This window comes from Oncorhynchus masou, chromosome 19 (genome assembly GCF_036934945.1).
Source record: "Oncorhynchus masou masou isolate Uvic2021 chromosome 19, UVic_Omas_1.1, whole genome shotgun sequence".
In the NCBI taxonomy this organism is placed as follows: Eukaryota; Metazoa; Chordata; class Actinopteri; order Salmoniformes; family Salmonidae; genus Oncorhynchus; species Oncorhynchus masou.
The window spans coordinates 10,416,944-10,425,847 of record NC_088230.1 but is presented as its reverse complement, the minus strand read 5'-3'; the positions used below and the strand labels follow the sequence as shown (position 1 = coordinate 10,425,847).

Sequence of the window (8,904 nt, the reverse complement as noted above, 5' to 3'; positions counted from 1 at the left end):
AGAAATGTTTTCAGTGCTTTTGTGGCTATCTCATGATATTCTGGCTTGATTTTAATCCAGGTCGGCAGAGATTAAGTTATCTCAAACATACTTTTAAGGCCACCATCATTTACAACATCAAGGAGTTGATCTTCTTCCTGCACAGACATGGACGATTCACCTGGGATATTCACAAATGGGTCGCGGATCCATTCCTTCGCACTTCGTGGGTCTTTGGCGGTTGGGAAGTAACGCTCGAACTCTGTTGACAGCGAAGCTAGGTGATCGTGCACCAGCTGGGAGAAAGACGGGCCCGGTATCTCCCAAAATCCCTGCTAACATTTGGAACATGTCAAATATGCCCCTGTCCACTCGCCATCCCCACAGTTCCAGTTTGGCTTTGAATGCAGCCACTTTATCTGCCAACTTAAAGACAGCTGTCATTCTCCCCTGAAGTGGCAGATTGAGTTCATTGAGCAGGTTGAATATGTCGCAACGGTAAGCGAGTTTTGCGACCCATTCCTTGTCATTGAAATGTGCTGATAGTGGTGACTTTTTTTCTGAAAGAAATCTCTGCAGCGGCTCTCTTAACTCAAACGCTCTGGCATCTAGCCATCTGACTTCTGTGTATAAGAGATGGCGTTTGAGCTCTGAGTCCATTTCTTCACAGGATGTGGACAATGGAGACTTTTTACTGGGAGGAGGATGTGAGCAAGAGATCCTAATCTCCCTCAAGAGGCATTGCTGTACATTATCGTACATGACCACCAAGCCTATGCTCAATACTTGCTCAGTCACTACACTGATGAAGTGCTTTTGTTGTTGTCCATCATCGGCCACGATTTAGTGATGGCTGTCAGGAATGACAGACGGAACATACTGGGTCTCATACTGCAAGAAGCACATCGACTACCTAGTCTGCCGTCATATATGAACCGAGGCGCATGTTTTCACATGGAGGATGGTAAGACCCCACTACATCTGGCCTGTGAGCTCCTGCACTCCGAAGCATTAATTCTGTTATTGAGCAATGGCGCATCACCACTGGCAGAGGATCACAACGGTGTGACACCACTGGATGTAATTTTGGGACAGCTGTGGAACTCCAAAGTGAACATTGGGGCCAAAAATCTGTGTCTTGACAACCTGTTAATGTTTATACCCAAGATTTGTTTCAAAATGAAGAGTGCACCCGAAGGAGACACTGTTTGTTGGTCCAAAGTCCTTGGTGAGCGCAAATTAAAATATTTTGTTGAACAGAAGCCAGCTCCATTGTTTGTCATCGCTATGCAAAAATATCTGAGGCAGCTTCCCCCAGAGCAGTTCCCTGACAGCCTGGATGAGCTTCCCATACCCTCCTCCTTGAAACCACTACCCTGCCAACAGCTTACCGTGCTTTAAAAGTGTTTTAAATCTGTCTACATTATTTATTTATTGACCTATATGAATGTTTAAGCATGACCGATCAAGATATCTGTGTGATGAGCCTGTAGGTCCTATGTATGATTTTATAAATGCAAACCCCTGTATGAAATGAATAGGCTATATGAATGGGTGCTAATTATGATAATATCTGTGATTCAAGTTTCAAATAAAATGGAAGATATATTTGGTAAATAATTTTATTTTTCTTAAAACCTTTTTATTTAAGTTGTATGCAACTGTCTCAGATTGGAGACTAAATACAGGATAACAACATATTTTCATCGCAGTGCTGAATTTTGCACTCTCCAGTGATGGCTTTCCTCATTATCAACATGATGCTCAAGAGAAAAGAAAATTACTTGATAAACTAATAAATTGAAACTTGCATCATTGTTTCTTCTCTTCTGGCTTATTCCTTCCTTACAAACGATAAAAGCCTGGTGTTTAGCCCACTGATAAGCAGATTGGGAAGAGGGATTGGGTAACTTAAAGAAGTCTCAAGGTATTGCTTGCATGAGGTAGCATACCTCATGATAAGTTGTAGACCACACTACATACCAAGAGAGTTCTCATCTATATTATTCGTAGACATCTATTTACCACAACAATCCGATGTTGGCACTAAAACCGCACTCAACGAGCTGTATAAAGTCATAAGTAAACGAGAAAATGCTCATCCAGAAGCGACCCAGGGGAATTTAATGCAGGCAAACTTAAATCCATTTCACCTCATTTCTACCAGCATGTCACATGTGCAACCAGAGGAAAAAAACTCTAGACCACCTTTACTCCACACACAGAGATGAAAACAAAACTCTCCCTCACCCTCCATAGGGCAAATCTGACCATAATTCTATCCTCTTGATTCCTGCTTACAAGCAAAAACAAAAGCAGGAAGTACCAGTGACGGACTCAATACAGAAGTGGTCAGATGACATGAATGCTACACTACATGACTGTTTTGTTAGCACAGACTGGAATATGTTTCAGGATTCATCCAATGGCATTGAGGAGTATACCACCTCAGTCACCGGCTTCATCAATAAGTGCATCGACGGCATCGTCCCTACAGTGACCGTACATACATATCCCAACCAGAAGCCATGGATTACAGGTAACATACGCACCGAGCTAAAGGCAAGAGCTGCCGCTTTCAATGAGCGTGCCACTAATCCGAACGCTTATAAGAAATCACGCTATGCGCTATGTCATGACGTTTCCCTGTTGGTGAGGTTTATGACCCCTATAAATACATTTGCCCCTTTTCTCTCTCTACGCTATAGAATGGACTCTTGGAAAGCCCTTGGTTAACATAGCGAGAGTATGGTAACATCAGAAGGTTGTGAACAGAACAATATTTAGGTAATCCAACCAGTTGAAAGTATCCGTTGGTACTTAAGGAATATGATGACAGATCAGTTGTCGTCTGAGTCATTATTGCTGATGATAGGATAGCATAAATTGTCGTCTTATCATCAGCAAAAGTATGAAAGTATCCGTTAGTACTTAAAGAATATGATGTCAGATCAGTTGTCGTCTGAGACATTATTGCTGATGATAGGACAACAAATTGTGTCTTGGAAAGTCTACACATTCTAGTTATCAAATTCACATGGATTTGTTGTGCAATTTAAATGTTTAAATATGAAACTATTTGTGAAAAGATTAAATGTAATTTTAGTTTTAAGAATGAGAGAACTGTTTACATATGTAAAATATGCTCACTCAGTGGCCACGCCCACGTGAGTAGGCATTGGTTGGAACCAACCCCTTTTCTACATTTCTATAAGAGCCCCCGTGAACCAATTCAGGGCAGACTAAGCCAACCCCAGCGTGAGCTGTGGTTGTTAATGGTTGATTGACTACAACCTAACAAACGTAACATTGTGTTTCCGATGACGTGAGGACTGATGTCCATACGTTTTAAAGGGCTCATTTCAACGTGGAGGTGGTGATCGCCACGCTGGAAGGATGAGTTTTGACTATACAAGCCAGAATATAGCATGAGCTTAGTATGGCACCGTGGTATGAACTTTGTACTCATTCACTAAAGAAGTGATACATCATAGACATCGAGTCATCAGCAGCAGCTGTAAACGTGCGTGGCCTAGGAAAGGACAGACCCTCTTCAGAACGACAGGGTACAACAACGTATCTGTTCTACCTCACGACAACAGGGTACTACAACGTATTAGTTTTACCACACAACGACATGGTAATACAACGTATCCGCCCAGAAATATTATTCAAAGGACAAGGGAGATCTTTGCTGTGCAACCAAGCCTTCCATCTTCGACCAATCTATTGAAGCGCAGCTCAGAGTAAATATATTTTTTGCATTTTCCTTTTCCGAATGGGGGGTTATTTAGACTGCATAAGATTCTGTATTTAATATAGCATAGCTTCATCAGGTCCGATGGAGACCCAATCCTGTGAAGATAAACAATAATTTTTTAAGACGTTCAGATGAGACTGAATAAGGTTACGATTAATAATTGACTGCAATTGATATAAAAGATTACCAGGTCTTTAAGAGTTTATTCGGAAGACAACAGCTCTATAAACATTCTTCCGTGGTCCCCCGACTTCCTAGTTAATTCCATTTACATGATTAGTTTAATTGGGTAATGTTAATTACAGAGAATTGATTTGATAAAATACCATGTCATATATAATTTAATCCATAGTAAAGACACAATACAAGTCATGTGAAATCCATAGATTTGGGCCAAATTTATTTATTTAAATTGACTGATTTCCTTATATGAACAGTAACTCAGTAAAATCTTTGAAATTGTTGCATGTTACATTTATATTTCCAATATCTCTTTACATTGCTTATGCATATTCAGTGTTCTGATTGTGTCCAGACTGTCAGATTCCGAGCAAATGCCCATCCTGGCAGATCTGAACCTAATGGAAGCACAATGTGACTTTCGTGCATTCAGATCTAATGCAGCTTGAAGGAACCGGATGACAGAAGTCGCATTTAAGTGCCGGGTGTAACCGAGGCCATATCCATTACTTTGAGTATATTATATACCTAAATGTGTTTCTTTCTGTGTTGCAGGGGCAGTCAAGAAATGGAACGGCAAGGCCACAGAACATGACATTCGCAGAGCTGTGGGAGGCCATCTCAAGCATGCCCCTGGTAGAGCCGGGGGTGGTGTTTGCCACGCCTTCAGCAGGCTTGAAAACTGAGATTGACATGTTTGTCTTTGTTTGATACATTTTTTTGTTTCAGTTTTCAGAAGTTAAATCCTTTGACATTTTTCATTTTCAACTAAAATGTACTGGATTGGTTAAAAAGTGATAAACTTACACTGAGTGGACAAAGCATTAAGAACACCATTCTAATATTGAGTTGCAGACCCTTTTTTACGCTCAGAACAGCCTCATTTTGTCGGGGCATGGACTCTACAAGGTTTCAAAAGCGTTTCATAGCTGCTAGCCCATGCTGACTGCAATGCTTCCCACAGTTGTGTCAAGTTGGCTGGATGTCCTTTGGGTGATGGACTATTTTTGATACACATGGGAAACGGTTGTGACAAACCCAGCAACATTGGAGTTCTTGACACAAACCGGTGTTCCTGGCACCTATTACCATACCCAGTTCAAAGGTACTTAAATAATTTGTCTTGCTCATTCACCCTCTGAATGGCACACACACACAATCCATGTCACAATTGTCGCAAGGCTTAAAAATCCTTCTTTAACCTGGCTCTTCCCCTTCATCTACACAGATTGAAGTGGATTTTACAAGTGATATCAATAAGTGATAATTAGCTTTCACCTATTCACCTGGTCAGTCTGTCATGGAAAGAGCAGGCGTCCACAACATTTTGTACACTCATTGTACATACCATGCACAATTTTGACAAGGTGGAAGATACATGCTGAATTTAAACTGTTTTTCATTCTAAGATGGGCCAAGATACAGTGCCTTGCGAAAGTATTCGGCCCCCTTGAACTTTGCGACCTTTTGCCACATTTCAGGCTTCAAACATAAAGATATAAAACTGTATTTTTTTGTGAAGAATCAACAACAAGTGGGACACAATCATGAAGTGGAACGACATTTATTGGATATTTCAAACTTTTTTTAACAAATCAAAAACTGAAAAATTGGGCGTGCAAAATTATTCAGCCCCTTTACTTTCAGTGCAGCAAACTCTCTCCAGAAGTTCAGTGGGGATCTCTGAATGATCCAATGTTGACCTAAATGACTAATGATGATAAATACAATCCACCTGTGTGTAATCAAGTCTCCGTATAAATGCACCTGCACTGTGATAGTCTCAGAGGTCCGTTAAAAGCGCAGAGAGCATCATGAAGAACAAGGAAGACACCAGGCAGGTCCGAGATACTGTTGTGAAGAAGTTTAAAGCCGGATTTGGATACAAAAAGATTTCCCAAGCTTTAAACATCCCAAGGAGCACTGTGCAAACGATAATATTGAAATGGAAGGAGTATCAGACCACTGCAAATCTACCAAGACTTGGCCGTCCCTCTAAACTTTCAGCTCATACAAGGAGAAGACTGATCAGAGATGCAGCCAAGAGGCCCATGATCACTCTGGATGAACTGCAGAGATCTACAGCTGAGGTGGGAGACTCTGTCCATAGGACAACAATCAGTCGTATATTGCACAAATCTGGCCTTTATGGAAGAGTGGCAAGAAGAAAGCCATTTCTTAAAGATATCCATTAAAAGTGTCGTTTAAAGTTTGCCACAAGCCATCTGGGAGACACACCAAACATGTGGAAGAAGGTGCTCTGGTCAGATGAAACCAAAATTGAACTTTTTGGCAACAATGCAAAACGTTATGTTTGGCGTAAAAGCAACACAGCTCATAACCCTGAACACACCATCCGCACTGTCAAACATGGTGGTGGCAGCATCATGGTTTGGGCCTGCTTTTCCTCAGCAGGGACAGGGAAGATGGTTAAAATTGATGGGAAGATGGATGGAGCCAAATACAGGACCATTCTGGAAGAAAACCTGATGGAGTCTGCAAAAGACCTGAGACTGGGACAGAGAATTGTCTTTCAACAAGACAATGATCCAAAACATAAAGCAAAATCTACAATGGAGTGGTTCAAAAATAAACATATCCAGGTGTTAGAATGGCCAAGTCAAAGTCCAGACCTGAATCCAATCGAGAATCTGTGGAAAGAACTGAAAACTGCTGTTCACAAATGCTCTCCATCCAACCTCACTGAGCTCGAGCTGTTTTGCAAGGAGGAATGGGAAAAATTTCAGTCTCTCGATGTGCAAAACTGATAGAGACATACCCCAAGCGACTTACAGCTGTAATCGCAGCAAAAGGTGGCGCTACAAAGTATTAACTTAAGGGGGCTGAATAATTTTTTGATTTGTTAAAAAAGTTTGAAATATCCAATAAATGTCGTTCCACTTCATGATTGTGTCCCACTTGTTGTTGATTCTTCACAAAAAAATACAGTTTTATATCTTTATGTTTGAAGCCTGAAATGTGGCAAAAGGTCGCAAAGTTCATGGGGCCGAATACTTTCGCAAGGCACTGTATATGTTGGTTTTTCACATATTTATAACTTGTTTTGCAAGAGTTGGTTGATTAGTCAGTTCATTGGTCTTCTAATATTTTGATTTCATTGATTAAAAGAGCAGGAATAGGATGCAATGTCCAAATAAACAGCTTGTTTTACTGCAACAATATAATTGTACAAATAAATTCTCAGTTGGTAAATATGAAATATAAAAACTGAATGCAATCCCCTTTGTTGATATGTATTGGCAATAATTCACTTAATGATAAGGCAAGGAATAAAAGAAAATGTATATTTTGTCACGCTGGATGTTTGAAATATGAGTAGGTGATTTGAGTCATGCTTCTCCAGTAGTGGAATAAAGACAATTAGCACTTGAAATTAAAATTAGCAGACATTCTTATCCAGAGCAACTTACAGTTGGTGCATTCATCTTAAGGTAGCTATGAGAGACGACCATATACAGTGCATTCGGAATGTATTCATACCCCTTCACTTTTCCACATTTTGTCACGTTACAGCCTTATTCTAAAACAGATTTAGACATTTTTACACATTTCTATGAAATATTTAACAGAAATACCGTATGTACATAAGTAGTCAGACCCTTTGCGATGAGAATCAAAATGGAGCTCAGGTGTATCCTGTTTCCTTTGATCATCCTTGAAATGTTTCTACAACTTGATAGGAGTCCACCTGTGGTAAACAGTATTGATTGGACATGAATTGGAAAAGCACACACCTGTCTATAAGGTCCCACAGTTGACAGTGCATGTCAGAGCAAAAACCAAGCCATGAGGTCGAAGGAATTGTCCGTAGAGCTCCAAGACTGGATAGTGTCTTGGCACAGATCTGGGGAAGTGTACCAATAAATGTCTGCAACATTGAAGGTCCCCAAGAACACATTCGCCTCCATCATTCTTAAATGGAAGAAGTTTTGAACCACCAAGACTCTTCCTTGAGCTGTCCGCTCGGCCAAACTGAGCAATCGGGAGAAGGACCCAGGTCAGGGAGGTGACCAAGCACCCGATGGTCAGTCTGACAGAGCTCCAGAGTTCCTCTGTGGAGATGGAGAACCTTCCAGAAGGACAACCATCTCTGCAGCACTCCACCAATCAGGCCTTTATATTAGCCTGGCCAGACGGAAGCCATTTCTCAGTAAAAAGCAGGACAGCCCGCTTGGAGTTTGCACCTAAAGGACTCTCAGACCATGAGAAACAAGATTCTTTGGTCTGACGAAACCAAGATTGAACTTTGTGGCCTGAATGACAAGCGTCACATCTGGAGAAAACCAGGCAACCCCAATACCATCCTTATGGTAAAGAATGGTGGTGGCAGCATCATGCTATGGGGATGTTTTTCAGCGGCAGGGACTGGAAGACTAGTCAGGATTGAGGGAAAGATAAACAGAACAAAGTACAGAGAGATCCTTGATGAAGTCCTGAGAGCTCTGGAGCAGGTTCTCAGACTGGGGCGAAGATTCACCTTTCAACAGAACAACAACAAGTCTCTGAATGTCTTTGAGTGGCCCAACCAGAGCTCGGACTTGAACCTGATTGACCATCTCTGAAGAGACCAGAAAATACCTGTGCAGCGATGCTCCCCATCTAACCTGACAGAGCTTGAGAGGATCTGCATAGAAGAATGTGAGAAACTTGGCAAATACAGGTGTGCCAAGCTTGTAGCGTCATACCCAAGAAGACTCAAGGCTGTAATCGCTGCCAAAGGTGGGTCAACAAAGTACTGAGAAAAGGGTCTGAATACTTATGTCATAAATCTGTTTTTGCTTTGTCATTATGGAGTGCTGTGTGTAGATTGATAGGGATTTTTTTTAAATCCATTTTAGAATAAGGCTGTAACGTAACAAAATGTGGAAAAAGTGAAGGGTTCTGAAATCTTTCCTGAATGCACTGTACAATAACACAGTTGTAAAGGGATTTTCCAGATGAAACAAAAGGAGAGCAGTCGTTGA

At 41.1% G+C, this 8,904-nt stretch overlaps 1 pseudogene; it reads left to right on the top strand.

The window, feature by feature from the left end:
• Positions 1-659: 659 nt before the first annotated feature.
• Positions 660-1,380, top strand: LOC135505514 (ankyrin repeat domain-containing protein 9-like; annotated as a pseudogene).
• The last annotated feature ends 7,524 nt before the right edge of the window (positions 1,381-8,904 follow it).